Source organism: Pan troglodytes, chromosome 16 (assembly GCF_028858775.2).
Source record: "Pan troglodytes isolate AG18354 chromosome 16, NHGRI_mPanTro3-v2.0_pri, whole genome shotgun sequence".
NCBI classification, from domain to species: Eukaryota; Metazoa; Chordata; class Mammalia; order Primates; family Hominidae; genus Pan; species Pan troglodytes.
In genome coordinates, this window is record NC_072414.2 from 6,531,241 (window position 1) to 6,550,123 (window position 18,883).

Below are 18,883 nucleotides of genomic sequence, written 5' to 3' on the forward strand. Positions count from 1 at the left end.
CCAAGCTTATGATGCTAACATGTCCTGTTCAATCATGTGGATTGAACATATTTCATTTATTCAGATCAGTATAGCTATACTTATCTTAATTTATAATATTGCTATAATTATACTTATCTTAAATATTAGACCCATCCAAGGCCTAAAATCTTGTCCAAAGTTTGAACTGAGAAACTGATCAGGTTTTCTCTAATTGTTTTTGATGTTTCTACTTAAATTTTTGTAATTGTACACTAAATTCTGCGACTAACGGTAAAATTGTTTTCTCAAACTTTCGCATTCATATCATGGAAAATTTCATCAGACCCAAATCAAAACTGGAAACTAAAATTTGGACCAATTACCAAATTTTGTGCCAATACTACATCGAGGAAGGCAAACATGTTTGTGCGGTTGGAGAATTCATATATATTAAACAATTAACATTCATTGTATACTGAAAGTAGAACATACGCTTTGACAGAAAGATTTCATATAAAAGCTGTACTGAATCTGGTCAGTTTTTAACTTGTGGAAAGACATGCATTAATAATAACTTACATGAATTTTTAAATTCCCCATTTCTATCAAGCATGTTTTACACCCATCCTACGCTCTCAATGGAATGCAAATCTACTTGGAGGAATTAAAGATGGTGAGATCCATATCTCTATGTAAGGTATCTTTCCTTATCTTGCAGTATACAAAATTCCTATTGCCATGGTAATCATTTCAAATAAAACTATATTTGCACTCTAGGCTAAAAAAAATTAGCCTGAACTTTGTTAAAGTATTACTAGACAACAGAACTGCCTTTGATTATACACTAGCAGAGCAAGGTGATATTTGTGTCCTGACTAATACCTCCTGTTGCAGCTGGATCAATGAGAGTTCCTTATATAAAATTCAAGGACAAGCCAACAGGTTGTCCAAAGTGGGATAATGCATACAGTTGAAACCTAGTCTCATGGCTTGAGTTTGACAAAAGGAGGGGTACTTTGTATCTATTAGTTATGCTGTTTCTATCTCTGTTTCTATTCACTGCTGTTGTCAAATGATTTGTAAACAGCTTCTGAAATGCTGCTGCACCATCTCAACAAACATCAAATGATCCTGAATTGAAAGGATTCTAAAGTGACTCTGAAAAAACACAACTGAAAAATTAGCACCTTTGGTAGAGCGTGATGATGGCCTCAATTCTTCATCCCTCCAGTAGCCTCAGCTTTTTCCATGTGCCCTTTCTCTTTGAGACACAGGACCACAGGACTACAGCTGAGAGTGTAACAGGAAAAACTCTCTGGTAGCACAACCCTAATCTATGCACAAGGTAAAACTAGAGAATTTTGAATCTTGTGGTTCACTGAGAGTCACCATAGCAACAACAGAACCCAAGCCCAACTCAAATATCACCTATATTGACTCAGCTCCCCACACTAGCAGAAGAGGATGTGCTCCCATCTCTATGTAAAACGCCATTCATTTTAGCCTTTACTGTGCAACACAACATGTTTTGCTTTCAACTAAAAATTACAAGACACACAAGAAAGCAACAAAAAGCAATCCCCAGTCAAAGAGAGCAATCAAGAGAGCCAGACTTAGATATGACTGGATGTTGGAACTGTCAGACAGGAAATTTAAGATAACTATTATTAATATGTTAAAGGCTTGTGGAAAAGTTCACAACATACATGAGCCGATCAGGAATTTCAACTAAAAAATAAAAACTATGAGAAAGAATCAAATGGAAATGCTAGAATTAAAAAACAAAAAAACAAAAAACAAAAAAAACCGGGCACAGTGGCCCACACCTGTAATCCCAGCACTTGAGGAGGCCAAGGGGGGTGGATCACTTGAGGCCAGGAGTTTGACACCACCTGGCCAACATGGCAAAACTCTGTCTCTAGTAAAAGTGCAAAAATTAGCTGGGTGCAGCGGTGCATGCCTGTAATCCCAGCTACTTAGGATGCTGAGGCATGAGAATCACTTGAATCTGGGAAGCGGAGGTTGCAGTGAGCGAGATAATGCCACCGCACTCCAGCCCGGGTGACAAAGCAACACTCCGTTTAAAAAAAAAAAAAAAAAAACTATGTAGGCCACAGGCATAACACTTTTAAAGAGCAGAAAGAACAAAGCTCCCACCTTTGAATTCTATACCCAGTGAAAATATCTTACAAAAATAAAGAATAAGAAATTTTTCATATAAACAAAAATTGAGAGAATGCATTACCAGAAAATCTGTGCTATCAATATAAGAAACGTTAACCGAATTTTTTTTTTTTTTTTTTGAGACAGAGTCTCACTCTGTCACCCAAGCTGGAGTGTAGTAGCACGATTTCAGCTCACTGCAACCTCCACCTCCCAGCTTTAAGCAATTCTCATGTGTCAGCCTCCCGAGTAGCTGGGACTACAGACATCCATCACCACAGCCCAGTAGTTTTTCATATTTTTAAGAGACACGAGGTTTCACTAGGTTGCCCAGGCTGGTCTTGAACTCCTGAGTGCAGGCAATCTGCCTGCCTCAGCCTCCGAAAGTGCTATAATTACAGGCGTGGGCCACTGTGCCTGGCCAGTAAATTTTTAAAGTAGAATTATTCTGATAGCAGACAAACTTGGGCCAACACAGCAAATGGAAAGATGCTCAACATAATTTACCATTATTTGCCAGGGAAGTGCAAATTAAAACCACAGTGAGACTCCAGTACATACGTATTAAAATGGCTAAAAACCTGACACCACCAAATGCTCACAAGGACGTGGTGCAACAGACTCTATCTTGTTTGAAAGAAAGCAAAATGGTAAACCCACTCTGAAAAACAGTTCGTTTCTTCTAAAGTTAAGCATGTACTTACCCTATGACCCTCTAATCTCACTGCTAGGTATTACCCACGTGAACTGAAAACTCATCTTCACACAAAAACCTGTACACAAACGTTTAAAGCAGCTTTTTATAACCACAAAACTCCATAAATAGCCCAAATTTCCCTCACCTTGTGATTATGTGTCTGCAGCTGCTGCCGGCCAGGGTGTTCGTGGTCTCGCTGACTTCAAGAATGAAGCCGGGCCTTCGTGGTGAGTGTTACAGCTCTATTCTTTTTGAGACCGAGTCTCCCGCTGTTCCTCACGCCGGAGGGCAGTGGCGCGGTCTTGGCTCACTACAAGCTCCGCCTCCCCGGTTCAGGCCATTCTCCTGCCTCCTCCTCCTGAGCAGCTGGGATTACATGCGCCCACCCCCACGCCGCGCCAGCTTTTTTTTTTTTTTCTTTTTGTATTTTTAGTGGCTACAGGGTTTCACCGTATTAGCCAGGATGGTCGCAAATCTCTCGACCTCCTGATCCACCTACCTCAGCGTATCAAAGCGCCCACCAGTGTTACAGTTCTTACAAATGGCACGGACCCAAAGAGTGAGCAGTAGCAGCTGTAAAGAAGCAAAGGACAAAGCTTCCACCGCACAGAAGTGGACCCCAGCGAGTTGCCGCTGTCGGCTGGGGGGGGGAGGGTGGCCAGCTTTTATTCCCTTATTGTCCCCACCCATATTCTGTTTCTGTCCTATCAGAGTGCCCTTTTTTCAATCCTCCCCACGATTGGCTGCTTTTAGAATCCTGCTGATTGGTGCATTTTACAGAGCGCTGATTGGTGAGTTTTACAGAGTGCTGATTGGTGCGTTTTACAGAGCGCCGATTGGTGCATTTTACAATCCTCTTGTGAGACAGAAAAGTTCCTGATTGGTGCATTTTACAATCCTCTTGTAAGACAGAAAAGTTCCCCAAGTCTCCACTCGACCCAGGAAGTCCAACTGGCCTCACCTCTCAATTAGATAACCAAATTGTGACATATATGTATGAAATACTATCTATAGTGTGTGTATGTATATATACATATATATAATGAAATATTACTCAGCAGTAAAAAAGGAATGAACTACAGATACACATAACAGCATGAATGAATCTCAAATGTGCTATTGTGCTATTAATACGTGAAAGAAGTCAGATTCTAAAGGCCATATGATATGGTAGAATGGGAAAAACGTTAAAACAAATCAGGAGTTGCCAATGCTGATGATATGGTTTGGCTGTGTTCTCACCCAAATCTTATCTTGAATTACAATTTCCATAATCCCCACATGTCATGGGGGGGACTAGGTGGAGATAATTGAATCATGGAGCAGTTTCCCCCATCCTGTTCTTGTGATAGTGAGTGAGTTCTCATGAGATCTGATGGTATTATAAGGGGTTTCCCCCTTCACTGGGCACTCATTTTTTTCTCTCCTGCCACCTTGTGAAGAAAGACATGTTTACTTCTCCTTCCACCATGATTGTAAATTTCCTGAGGCCTTAGCCTCCCTAGCCTTGCAGAACTGTGAGTCAATTAAACCTCTTTCCTTTATAAATTACCCAGTCTCGAGTATGTCCTTATAGCAGAGGGATAATTGACGAATACAACTGGGAATTTAGGAGGAGGTGGTTATCAAAAAGCGGAATGGGGGAAGGTGGAATTTTTAGGGGTGATAGAATCATCGTATATCTTGATTGTCTGGGTGGTGGGAGTAGTGGTTACACAACTGTATAAGATTCAAATCTCATAGAATTGTATACTAACAAGAATTTTACTGTATATAAATCACACTTCATTAAATATAAAACAAATCAATAAAACAAAAACAATCTACTCAATACAACACCCAAGACTAATCTGAATGTGATCTGAATCTGAAAGCTTGATAATTCTCTCATCCTTTCAGGTCAACCTTTCATCTCTGAATAAGGTAAGGACATTATAAAGGACTATAAAAAAAACTTTATAATTATAGCAATACTTGCCTGGGGTTTGATCAAACATGAATATTATTTTGACCAGCCAAAGCTGTTAAATGACTATAAACTTTGAGCAATACACTAGCAAAGGTGATAAACAACCAAGAGGTGATCCTCACCCAACCTAACTGAAAATTCTTTCCCAACTAAAGAGCAATGAGACTCACTTCACACAACATACAGATGGATGCATTCTGCCCAGTCCAGGCTGTGCACTGCAATTGTTAACTGGCAAAATCACAATGAACCTGTCCTTTCTAGCACATAAAATTCCTGATTTTTTTTCCCTGTGGGGATCCACTCAATTGAAATAAATATAGTGCTCACATTTTCAGTCAGTAGGTGGTCCTTATCATTCCTTTAATAATACACCCAGAGGCTGGGCACAGTGGCTCATGCCTGTAATCCCAGCACTTTGGAAGGCTGAGGCTGGCAGATCACGAGGTCAGGAGATCAAGGCCATCCTGGCTAACACGGTGAAACCCCGTCTCTACTGAAAATACAAAAAAATTAGCCAGGTGTGGTGGCATGCACCTGTAATCCCAGCTACTCAGGAGGCTGAGGCAGAAGAGTTGCTTGAATCCGGGAAGCGGAGGTTGCAGTGAGCCGAGATCACGCCATTGCCCTCCAGCCTAGGAGACAGTGCGAGACTCCATCTCAAAAAAATAAAAAAAAATAATAATAATACACCCAGAAAACCACTATCACCAGTATCTAGGTCATGAAACAGAACAGACTGGAACCACAGTAATAATGCATTTTCCCAAAATATTACATTCCTGCCTCCCTAAAGGTAACCACTATCATACTTTTAACACCATAGACTAGTTTTGCCTATTTTGTAGCATTGTGTAAATTGAACCATATAGTATAAATAATTTTATGCCTCAACCTTATGCTTGTGGGAGTTGTCCATATTACAGCATGCGTAAGTAGCTGTTCATTTTTATTACCGTATGATATTCCATTGCACGAATATGCCACTACATTTTTTTTTTTTTTTGAGACAGAGTCTTGCTCTTTCACCCAGGCTGGAGTGCAGTGGTGCTATATGTCAGCTCACTGCAACCTCTGCCTCCCGGGTTCAAGCAATTCTTGTGCCTCGGCCTCCCGAGTAGCTGGGATTACAGGTGTGCACCACCACACCTGGCTAATTTTTTTTGTATTTTTAGTAGAGACAAGGTTTCACCCTGTTGCCCAGGCTGGTCTCGAACTCCTGAGCTCAAGCAATCCGCCTGCCTTGGCTTCCCAAAGTGCTAGGATTTCAGGCGTGAGCCACCACACCCAGCCACCACTATGTTTATGTACCTGCTATCAGTGAACATTTAAATTGTTTTTGGCTTGAGCTATTATAAATAATATGCAAGGATAAATAAATGCAAGGATCTTTCCATTACACTATGGTTCAAATGTGCCCCCTCCAAAATTCAAGTATTGCCAATGTGATAGTATTAAGAGATGGGACTTTTAAAATGTGATTCAACCATGAGGGCTCCTTTTTCTAACTGAAATTAGGTGCCCTTCTAGAGGGACCTGATGGAGGGCTTTGCTCTCTCTTGCCCTTCTGCTGTGCATCCTGTGAGGACACACACACAAATGCCCTCAGCAGATGCCAGTGACTTGATCTTTGACTTCGCAGCCTCCAGAACTGAGAGAATAATTTTTTTTCTTTATAAATTACTGAGTCTCAGGTATTCTCTCACAGCAGCACAAAATTGACTAAGACATGTACCTTTCAGATGTGTATCTTTTGGGTTTCGAACCATGTGACTATATTACCTCTTCAAAATTGAATCAAATTAAAATTGTAAAGTAATGAACAAATTCAGTGAGCATTTCTTTGGATTTCTTTCGACAAGTAGTAGTGCAAATACACTCTGTGTGAAAAGTAGTTTTAAAGTAGCACTTTATTGTTATCATTTGCAATTAGAATCCAATAATTACAGTTGACCCTTGAACAACACAGGTTTGAACTGCGTGGGTCCACTTCTATGAGGACTTTTTTCAACCCAACGAGGATTGAAAATACAGTATTCATGGGATGTGAAACCTGCATACTCAAAGGGCCAACTTTTCTTATAGGTGGGTTCCAGAAGGCCAACTGCAAGATTTAAAGATGCACAGATTTGGGTATCCTCTGGCAGTCCTGGAACCAATCCCCCTCAGATACCAAGGGACAACTCTATAATTATTGCAAAGCATTAATGATATTTACATGAATTAAGAGTGTGGTTGTAATTACAGCATTTTTTGCTGATTTGTGAAGAATTCTCCATTTAATGAAAATTAGTAAACAAGGCCAAAGATGTTTTAACTGAAAAAGGAAATTAAAGGTTCATTTGAAAGAATCAGACAATTGCATCCTCTGAGAAGATTTTTTTGTTTGTTTGTTTTGTTTTGTTTTGAGACGGACTCTCACTCTGTTGCCCAGGTTGGAGTGCAATGGCGAGATCTCTGCTCACTGCAAACTCTGCCTCCTGGGTTCAAGTGATTGTCCTGCCTCAGCCTCCCAAGTAGCTGAGATTACAGGTGCACACCACCATGCCTGGCTAATTTTTGTATTTTTAGTAGAGATGGGGTTTCAGCATGTTGGCCAGGCTGGTCACGAACTCCTGACCTCGTGATCTGCCCGCCTCGGCCTCCCAAAGTGCTGGTATTACAGGTGTGAGCCACCGCACCCGGCCGAGAAGATGTAATTTTATCGCATAAAATTCAGATACCCTCACTGTGTTTTAATTCAGCTGGCTAATTTATCTGAGATTATACTTTAAAACCTGAGTATAAACAAAAAAGAGGTATGTAACATTAGGTTGACTATTACAATTCAGTAGAATATTTAATGAGCTACACACATACACACACATTTACAAGCATCCAAGGCTATAATACACAGAAATCATAAAACCAATGGCTGACAGTCTCCACTTCATTATTACTGTTTACTGTAAGGTCATTATTAAAGTAGTGTGAAAACTGTTGCCCAATGGAATAACTGTTGTTTTCCATTTGAATACAAACGTAGTCAGTGACACACACATTAACCTTTAAAACACCCATGTTTTCCATGTCCATGTCTACCTAAGACATCAGAAAACTATTTACTTAAAGAAAATGCGCCAGGCATGGTGTATTACGCCTGTAATCCCAACACTTTGGGAGGCCGAGGCAGGCAGATCACTTGAGGCCAGGAGTTCGAGACTAGCCTGGGCAACATGGGGAAACCCCATCTCTACTAAAAATACAAAAATTAACTGGGAGTGGTGGTGGGTGCCTAAAATCCCTGCTACTGGGGAGGCTGAAGCCAGAGGATTGCTTGAGCCCAGGAGGTGGAGGTTGTGGTGAGCCAATATCGTGCAACCGCATTCCAGCCTGGGTGATGGGAGTGAAACCCTCTCGCAAAAAAAAAAAAAAAAAAAAAAAGAAAGAAAATGAAATAAAATGCAGCTGCATAACTGAGGCTCACAAAGCTACTCTGCCATGGGTTACTACAGGAAAATGGAGATTCTGGGAGAAGAAATAGCATATACATCCAAAAGTTTTGGTTTTGCTGCAGTCTTATTGTGCATGCTTTTAAAAAATCCGATGTGAAGATTTTCCCCAAATAAAAATATTTTTTATAATAGGATAAAGTTATATCCCAGCATAGTGATATTCATGACCATCCTCGCCCCTCCTTTGTATGGTCTTTGTGTCATTCTTGACAGGTCCACCATTTTAGTGCATTACACCCTGCAACCTGGCTCCAGACAGAAGACTGCCTCTTCTTCTCAGAAGCCTGCCTGGGCTGCACAGGGCCACCTCGCCCAGCAGTGTTCACAACTCTGTCTGCCGGCTCTCTGCTGCCCCTCTCCATCCATGCCACGCACACGAGCCCATAAGGACTGCCTCCCGATTCTTTTTCTTTTTTTTCTTTTTGTGAGATGGAGTTTCTCTCGTGTTGCCCAGGCTGGAGTGCAATGGCGCAATCTCTGCTCACTGCAACCTCTGCCTCCTGGATTCAAGCAATTCTCCTGCCTCCGCCTCCTGAGTAGCTGGGATTACAGGCATGCACCACCATGCCTGGCTAATTTTTGTATTTTTCTTAGTAGAGACATGTTGGTCAGGCTGGTCTCAAACTCCCAACCTCAGGTGATCCACCCACCTCGGCCTCCCAAAGTGCTGGGATTGCAGGTGTGAGCCACCGCGCCTGGCCAGGACTGGCTCCTGATTCTAACGGTTGCCCGGAATCCCGTGCCCAGCCCAGCTGAGCTCTGTACCCACCAGGGTACTTGATCTGCTGTAATTGCTCTAGGCCTCAGCCTCTCCATGCAGCACACACACACATGCTCGGTGTGCTTCACAAGGATATAGGGAGAGCTTTAGGAGAGGCAGACTTGTCTTCTAAGAATCATTTTTAGTAATAAATAGCATGGTGGGGTGGCGGGTGCAGTGGCTCACGCCTGTAATCCCAGCACTTTGGGAGGCCAAGGCGGGCGGATCACCTGAGGTCAGGAGTTCGAGACCAGCCTGACCAACATGGAGAAACCCCATCTCTACTAAAAATACAAAACTAGCTGGATTATAAATCATGCTGTTATAAAGACACATGCACATGTATGTTTATTGCAGCACTATTCACAATAGCAAAGACTTGGAACCAACCCAAATGCCCATCAATGATAGACTGGATTAAGAAAATGTGGCACATATACACCATGAAATACTGTGCAGCCATAAAAAAGAATGATTTCATGTCCTTTGTAGGGACATGGATGAAGCTGGAAACCATCATTCTCAGCAAACTATCGCAAGGACAAAAAACCAAACACCGCATGTTCTCACTCATAGGTGGGAATTGAACAATGAGAACACTTGGACACAGGAAGGGGAACATCACACCCCGCGGTCTGTTGTGGGGTAGGGGGAGGGGGGAGGGATAGCATTAGGAGATATACCCAATGTAAATGCCAAGTTAATGGGTGCAGCACACCAACATGGCACATGTATACATATGTAACAAACCTGCACGTTGTGCACATGTACCCTAGAACTTAAAGTAAAATTTAAAAAAATACAAAATTAGCTGCATATGGTGGTGTGTGACTGTAATCCCAGCTACCTGAGAGGCTAAGGCAGGAGAATCACTTGAACCCAGGAGGCAGAGGTTGCAGTGAGCCGAGATCGCGCCATTGCACTCCAGCCTGGGCAACAAGAGTGAAACTCCATCTCAAAAAAAAAAAAAAAAAAAAAATAGCATGGGGGTATGAAGCCTCATATTTTGATAATAAATTCCTCCCAGCATATATTACAATCTGATGCATTCTTAAATGTGAATTCCTTTGTGCTATAAACGTTAAGTGCCGCATTTTCTCAATGCTGTGAGCTTTTAATTCTGCAGCATGGCTCTGTGACTGTGATTGTGAGTAGGGACGGCTGTGTTGATGTGCACGTGGTCATTCCACACCTTAAATGTGAGAGGTGCACTCTGGTCTGTGGTCAACAGCTAAATTCCTGTATCTCTTTAAACTTCACTGCACCAAACTGGAGAACCCACAGCTGCTGTTTCCCAATGGGTCTGGGCAGTATTTGAGGCTGGTTTGCAAGCCAACTATAATTTTCTGTAGTGGAAAGCGACTCTTTATTTTTCTCTTTCTTTTTTTTTTTTTTTTTTTTTTTTAGCGCTCCTGCGCACTGCCTGATGTTCCCTCCCTGGGCTGGATGCCGATGCTGGGAGACTCGGAAGCCGCATGTGGAAGATGGCAGTGCGGGTATGGCCTGGGTGCTTGCGTGATGGGGTGGAGGGAGTCATTATCCCCAACACAAACGCGCCCACTGACTCGGACCCGCATTGGACTGTGGGACCTGGGCAGACTCCCTAAAATGTGGGTTTCATGATGGTTATAACAGCCTGCATTGACTGGTCCTCAGCCAGTCTCAGGGTCTTTGGCAATATTTGGAACTCTCTTGGCCCTTTGTCTTTTGATAGTTATCTGGCCAAATTTGGCCTGAATGGACCAAACTTCTGCCTTTTCTGTTTCTGGGCAGGCACTGTTGGGCACTGCCAGAGAGAAATCTCAAAGTCAGATGTTACATTGTCTGGGATGCAGCTGCGCCCAGCAATCCTGGTGTGTCCCCAATCCAACTTTCTCTGCCACCTTCTGGAGTGGCTATTTCAAGTCTCTGGTTTTCTGAAGCCCTTAAGTCTCTCTTTCCACTTCAAAGAGAACATTGTAGTCATCGGTTGGGAACTTGCTCCGAGTGAGGAGCAACTGTGCCCACCCTCCCATCCTCTCCCACACCTGGGGAGTTCATGGCTAGCCCTGCCCTCTGGGCACTGGCTCCCAGCCAGAGACCTCTGCAGGGGCAGTGCCCCATCTCATGCCCTCTCTTTCCTGCACCTTCCTCTCTGCTAGTGCCTTTCTTCTGTGTATCTGGCTGTGTAGGAGAAGTTCTCTATCAGCAGAGCCTAGTTCAACAGTTAAAAAAAAATTCACCATAGGTTTCATGCCCTGAATACCACTTACAGAGCAGCTGCTGGGTACTTGCAATATAGGCAAAATGCAGATCTTGCTCAACTCTTCTGGTGTCTGTTAACTAGCCATTGCGCTCCCCTAGATAAAATGGCTCTCTCTAGAGGGGTGACACAGATCATTCATCGTGGGTAGCAGACATCAATCGCTACCACTTGTTTTCTTGCTGGTGGTAATGGAGACCCTCCAGGGAACCCTTACACCCCTCTGAATCTCCTCGTGGGAGGAAAACTGGGTTGTGCTCTGAAGTGTCGTTAAAGTCATATTTGGAGAGCTGCGCTGACTCTGAGGAGCTGGCTGAGATCTCTTTCTTCCTGAACAGCATGCCGGCTGCCATGCAACCATTCCTCACGCAGGCAGCACAGGGGAAAGCAGGGAGGCCACATCTTGGACTCTAACGTAATGATTTTTTTTTCCTGCTTCTGTGGTTAAACACATTTAGAGGACCTGTTTTGAAGGTTCCTATGTTCCTGTCTGCATTATGCAAATCATAGGCACGTGTATGTTAGGAATGCAAGGAACTTGTTTACATCATCTTTTTTTTTTTTTTTTTCGAGCCAGAGTCTCGCTCTGTCTCCCAGGCCGGAGTGCAGTGGTGCGATCTTGGCTCACTACAACCTTCGCCTCCCGGGTTCAAACAATTCTTGTGCCTCAGCCTCCTGAGTAGCTGGGATTGCAGGCACACACCACCACACCCAGCTAATTTTTTGTGTATTTTTAGTAGAGATGGGGTTTCACCATGTTGGCCAGGCTGGTCTCGAACTCCTGACTTCAGGTGATCCTCCAGCCTCTGAACCCAAAGTGCTGGGATTACAGGTGTGAGTCACCGCACCTGGCCTACGTCGTCTTTTGTGAAAAAAAAAAAAAAATTGTTTATACACTTGAATGTCTAATCAGCGTTTCAAAGGTAACATGCCCAAAACTAAATTCTCAGTATCCCTCCTCCCCAGCCACCTTCATCCCAGCAGGGCTGTCACCAGCAGCTCAGGCCAATGATCCAGCAGTCAGACTTGACTCCGCTCATGCTCTCTCACCCATCTAACCCATCAGCAATATTACTGGGTCTGCTTTCCAAATCCACCCTCATTACACCTCCCCCCACCCACCCCCACCCTCGCCCAGACTGCCACCATGGACAGTTACAGTGGCCTTCTAAACGTCATGTCTCCCCCATTGTCTTCTCTCCCAAATTCTATTTTCCATAGACAAGCTAGACTATTTTGATCATGAAAATCTCACTGTGCTGCTCCCTGCTTACAATAACCTCCTCTCCCTTGTGGAATCAAATCTGAAGTCCTCGCCGTGCCTGCACCAGCCCTCCAGCATCCCTGTTTCTTGGGCCTGCCAGGCCAGTCCCCACCTCAGGACTTTTGCACTTGTTATGTCCTCTGCCAAGAAAGCTCTTCCCTGAGTTATCAGTTCCTGGAGTGGCCTTCCTTGACACTGTAGTTTCCCAGGGCTGCTGTAACCATAGACTGGAGGGCATAAACAATAGAAATGTAGTCTCTCACAGTTCCGGAGCCAGAAATCCAAAATCAAGGTGTCTGCAGAGCCATGCTCTCTCGCTCTGAAAGCTCTGAGAAAGAATCTATCTTACTTATCTTTCTCAGCTTCTGGTGGTTCCCATAAACCCGTGATGCTCCTTAGTTTATAGACGCGTCATTCCAATCTCTGCCTCCATTGTCACCTAGCACTCCCACTATGCCTGTGAACCTTCCCTTCTTATAAAGACACCAGTCACACTGGATTAGGGCCCACTCTAATTCACCATGACCTCATGTTAACTTGATTACTTCTGTGAAGACCCTATTTCCAAATAAAGTCACATTCACAGGTGCCAGGTTAGGGCTTCAACATATATTTTCTTTTCTTTTCTTTCCTTTTTTTTTTTGAGGCAGAGTCTCACTCCGTCTCCCAGGCTAGAGTGCAGTGGCGGGATCTCGGCTCACTGCAAGCTCTGCCTCCCGGGTTCATGCCATTCTCCTGCCTCAGCCTCCCGAGTAGCTGGGACTACAGGCACCCGCCACCACGTCTGGCTAATTTTTTTGTATTTTTAATAGAGACGGGGTTTCACCATGTTAGCCAGGATGGTCTCAATCTCCTGACCTCATGATCCGCCTGTCTTGGCCTCCCAAAGTTCTGGGATTACAGGCATGAGCCACTGTGCCTGGCCTTTTTTTTTTTTTTCTTTTTTTGAGATAGAGTTTCGTTCTTATCACCTAGGCTACAGTGCAATGGCGTGTGGTCTCAGCTCACTGCAATCTCCGCCTCCAAGGTTCAAGCGATTCTCCTGCCTCAGCCTCCCAAGTAGCTGGGATTACAGGCGCCTGCCACCATGCCCAGCTAATTTTTGTATTTTTTTTAGTAGAGACAAGGTTTCACCATGTTGGCCAGGCTGGTCTCGAACTCCTGACCTCAGGTGATCCACCCACCTCGGCCTCCCAAAGTGCTGGGATTATAGGCGGGATCCACTATGCCCGGCTGTCTTCAACATATGTTTTTGGGAGACACACTTCAATGCATGAAAACATCCTATATCCTATAGATGTAGAGTCGCTATTTGCTCTACATCTTGGCCTGTTTTCTTTACCCCATGTCATTTTCCACTATCTGAAACTATGCCCCAGAGGATAGTGGCAGCTGTCTAAATTAGAATCTCCCTACCCATTCTCCTTAAAACTGTACAGGTGAGCAAGGAGAGAAGACACCCATTGCTCCTGTCTACACCACATCTAGAAGGCAGAGAAAGGAAAAAGTGTCTTAAAAAAGTAATAATAAGGACCCAGCAAGAGAGCACCCTAGCAATCAATCGTGGAAGAAAAGGGTGTCGTTAATTAAAGAAACTGCCCTTCACTCTAGCAACAGAAGAGGGAGCAGTTGATCTGCACAACCAATAGGCCGCTCGGGCCTCTAGGCCTCCACTGCATTGTCTGCTATTGCCAGTCCGGGGAAACGCAACAGAAATAAACACCAATCACAAAGCAGAAAAGGAGAACTATACTTTCCAGCAGATGGCGCCACTTCAGAAAACAGTTTGGTGAGTCCTCAAAAAATTAAACATATAATTACCGTGACCCGGCAATTCCACTCGTAGGTATACCCAAGGCAAATGAAAACATGTCCACATAGAAACTTGTACATGAATGTTCCTAGCAATATTACTCCTTAAGAGCCAAAAGATGGAAACCACTCAAACGCCCGTCAACTGATGAATTGGTGAACATGCTGTGGTATATATCGATACAAGAGACTATTTGCGGTAAATAGGGATGAAATACTGATTGATACTACAACATGGATTAACTTTGAAAACATTGCTGGGGCTCGGAAGCTGATGCCCCGAATTTGATGCTTTGTACATGCTGAACTGAAAAAGGAGCTTCAAGGTCTCTCTGCTCCCTCCTGCCCCAAAGCATAGGCTTCTCTGACATTCCCTTATCTGTCTAAAGTCTGGGCCTACGAAAGAAAAACAATCACCTCCAGTCACTTCCCTGGGTTTTCATTAACTGCACCCATATCTCAGAAAGGAAAACTAAAGTCTGTCAACACACCTGGACAGACTTTTGTCACAAACCATTGTCTGCTCTGCAGGCCCAGCAGACTTTACCGCAGACCGTGGTGTGTTCTTCAAGCCCTTTGAATCTTCCCTAGTCATCATTTATTGCCCCTCCCCAGAATTCCTCTTCTCCCGCTCCCATAACTATGACCAGGGAAGATTCAAAGGGCTAAAAATACAAAAATTAGCTGAGCGTGGTGGCACATGCCTGTAATCTCAGCTACTTGGGAGGCTGAGGCATGAGATTTGATTGAACCCGTGAGATGGAGAGGTTGCAGTAAGCCAAGATTGTGCCACTGAACTCCAGCCTGGGCAACAGAGCGAGACTCCATCTCAAAAAACAAATCAAAATAAAAACAAAAAACAGATGATTGGGTCATGGGGGCTCTGCCTTTGTGAATAGATTAACCCATTCATGAACTGATGGACTGGTGGGTTAATGGATTAATGTGTTATCACAGAGTGGAACTGGTGGCTTTATAAGAAGAGGAAGAGACATGGGCCAGCATGTTCAGCCCCCTCGCCATGTGATGCCCGGCACCACCTTGGGACTCTGCAGAGAGTCCCCACCAGCAAGAAGCCCTCACCAGATGCAGCCATTCAACCTCGGACTTCCCAGCCTCCAGAAGTGTAAGAAATAAATTTCACTTCTTAGCAATTACTCAGTTTCAAATATTCTATTATATGCAACAGAAAATGGACAGAGGGAGTTCTTAAGGAATTCCCCATCACATCCGAGGCTTATCCAGAGGTGATCCTTGTCTGGTTCCCCAGGAGGCTCCTGGAGGAAAGGAATGGACACTGTCCACCACCCCATTCATTGGATGCAGGGCCCGAAGGGAGGGCCTGTGGAGGGTTTTCCAGCGGCTCCCGTAAAAGGAACCTGGAGAGAGGTGATTGAATTACTTCCTCAGTGCATCTTATTTGTTAATGACATGCTGATTTCAATGATCCATGTCATCCCTGTCCCTATTACCATAAATAACGAAGAGTTAGCTGTACGCGGCAGTGGCTGTCTGGAGCAGCAAAGAGCCGATCCCACGGTGTGTCTGCCCTGTCAAAATCATGTTGGCTGTGCTTAAAAATGACACTCCAGCCTGTCCCTGCAATCCCCATGCGCTTTCATCATGAGTCAGAACTTCAAGATGCTATTCATTCCGAAGCCATGTCAGCTCAGCTGTCAAGATAAGCAAGTTTATTGCATCTTGTATTTATGATAAACTTGAGTGACATGCAGATTTTGAATATCGTATTCTAAAGCCATTTTAATCTAGGCTAAATGCAGCCTGTCAAATTCCCCTGTAAGGCAGGATCCATGGTGGGGGCTGGGGACTGAAGGGAGGTGACAGCAGTGCGGTTGGCAGACAGGGGAGAGGGAAGGTAAGCAACAGAGAAAGGTGCCTGGGTTCCCAAACAGGGTTCCAGAGGCAAGTCCACTCTGCCTAGAAGTAAGATGGCTCTGGGGCAGGACGCATGAAGGGTCTCGCCCAGAACAGTGGTTCCAGTGGTGATTCCCAGGGATCTATGGAAACCCTGAAGGGTGGGGAAGCTTGAGTCACAAGATGTTTCAGGCTTTTCGAGGACTAGGTATTTGTGAACACAGGCCAGCCTTGGAAATTGAATATGCTCTCGACTTACAATGCCACCACTTAAGAGGTTGTTGGGCTGGGGGTTACTCATTCAGGGCACTGTTGTCCCTTCTGGGATGAGAAAAGCCAAATTATTACACGCTGAAGCAGATGTGTGGGGCCCGAGGTTTATGCCACCCGGGAACTCTCTTTAAAGAAAATGAAAACAAAAATTGTGGTAGAGAATTGCTCGGGTCCCTCCAAGGAGCCTACACAAAGGGCCTGCAGTGAGGGGTCCCAGTACCCTAGGCACAGAGGACCATGAGCTGCCCAGGGCCTCATGCCTGGGGAAGGCTAAGATGTGAAGCACGGTGATACAATAAGAAACATAGATTTGGTCCTTGTCTCTGTTCCTGGCACAGAGGGCCTAAGACCTTTGGAATCTCTGCAGTGAGAAGAATGAATGTTTTTTATGTACTAATGAGATGACTGGTGGCTGGGAGCCCCTGAACAGCTTCAGGATGAGGGCTGGTCCCAGAAAGACCAAGGCAGGATTAGGAGGTTGGAACTTTCAGCCCCACTCCCCACAAACCTCCTCTGGGGAGAGGAGACAGGCTGGAGATTGGGTTAATCACCAGTGGTCAATGATTAATGAATCATAGCCATGTCATGAAAACTCCCTAAACATTCCTGAACAACGAAGTCTGGAGAACTTCCAGGTTGGCAAACACAGCCATGTGCTGACAGGGTGGCACACCCCGACTCCATGCGGACAGAAACTCCTGGGCTCCGGACCCTTCCAGACCTAGCCCTGGCTGTTCGTCTGTGTCCATGGTAATAAACTGGTAATAGCAAATAAGTGTTTTCTTGGTTTCTGTGAGCTGTTCTAGCCAATTATTGACCTGAGGGAGGTGGGGATTGGAAGAACCTCCTGACTTTGTAGCCAAGTCGGACAGAAGTGTAGGTTCTCTGAGTACCCAAGACTTGGGACTGGCGTCTGCGGTGTAGGTGATCTTGTGGGACTGAGCCCTTGAACCTGTTCAATCTGACATTAGTTAGTGTCAGAATTGAATTGAATCATAGGACACTCAGTTGGTACTGAGAACTGGCTGGTGCGGGAAAACATCCCACATTTGGTGTGAGAAGTGTTTGAGTAAAAACAGCTCAAGCCCATTCTTCATTTCTCAGCAGGGTGGCTTTTGTTTGCTTTGCTGTTCCAACATTTCATTACTCATCTGGGTCCCAATGGGCCTTTATTAAGAAAAGAAACCTTTTAACATAAAAATTGGCTCCAGATCTGAGTCACTCATTTCCCCTGAACCTCTCTGGGGTCCTCGTGGGCTCTCTGTTTGGACAGGTGATCCCAGCGATTCTCCCAGCTTCAGAGGCTGAGAGGCTGTGATCCCCATCAAAGGCAGCACACGCCACAGTGTCCCCCAAGGAGCCCCCGTCTGCCTTGAATTCCACCTACAGTGGCACAGAATTGGCAGTGGGCACAGCTGGCTGCCATGGCTTCCAGGGGCTGGAAGGAGACGGTTTACTGCAGGGATTCTTTTTTTGTTTGTTTGTTTGTTTGAAACAGCATCTCACTCTGTCGCCCAGGCTGGAGGGCAGTGGCGCGATCTTGGCTCACTGCAACCTCTGCCTCCTGTGTTCAAATGATTTTCATGCCTCAGCCTCCCGAGTAGCTGGGATTACAGGCACACACCACCATACCCGGCTAATTTTTTTTATTTTTAGTAGAGACGAGGTTTTGCCATGTTGGCCAGGCTGATCTCAAACTACTGGCCTCAAGTGATTCACCCGCCTTGGCCTCCCAAAGTGCTGGGATTACAGGCATGAGCCACCGCGCCCGGTTTACTACAGGGATTCTTATCCGAGGGCCTATGGATCCCACAATGGCATGTACAATTTTTATTTTTAAGGTCTGCTTTTCTGAGGAAATCAGTTGTCCAATTTTCAAATGGGTCCTTGACTACTCTCAAAGGTTAAAAATGATTTCCAGGTGAAAAATAGAGAAAAACACTGTTGCATTCTCTATTTTTTTTTTCTAAAAGTCAAATCAAGTATGGGAAATTCCAGTTATCCAGGGTGCCTCAACCAGGGAGTTTCTGGCTGCTTGAACATGGAGTCACCACACATGGTCCATGTGTAATTGCCCAATGGGCTCTCCATACCCACTGCCTAGACAGAGCCGATTTATCAAGACAGGGGAATTGCAGTCGAGAGTTTAATTCACGCAGAGCCGGCTGCACAGGAGACTGGAGTTTTATTACTACTCAAACCAGTCTCCCTGAAAACTTGGGGATCTGGGTTTTTAAGGATAATTTGGTGGGTTGGGGGTGTTGGAAAATGGGGAATGCTGATTGGTTGGGTAGAAGATAAAATTGTTGCTGGAAAGGGGTCCCGATCCAGACACCAGGAAAGGGTTCTTGAATCTCACGCAAGAAAGAATTC

The 18,883-nt window shown here is 44.7% G+C and overlaps 1 protein-coding gene and 1 long non-coding RNA gene across 4 annotated transcripts in view; one reads left to right on the top strand and one right to left on the bottom strand.

The window, feature by feature from the left end:
* Positions 1 to 18,883, bottom strand: part of ENTREP2 (endosomal transmembrane epsin interactor 2) — a 567,326-nt gene that overhangs the window by 546,116 nt on the left and 2,327 nt on the right. The window contains 1 exon segment of one of the 3 annotated variants that reach the window (NM_001302420.1): positions 3,321 to 3,450. The exons of the other annotated variants lie outside the window; for them this stretch is intronic. The gene's annotated coding sequence lies outside the window, so the exon portion shown is untranslated. 3 annotated transcript variants of the gene reach the window in all.
* Positions 10,473 to 15,573, top strand: LOC112205548 (uncharacterized). The gene is made up of 3 exons (XR_002939488.2): positions 10,473 to 10,540; positions 13,990 to 14,339; positions 15,320 to 15,573. It is a non-coding gene; the product is annotated as an uncharacterized LOC112205548 (long non-coding RNA).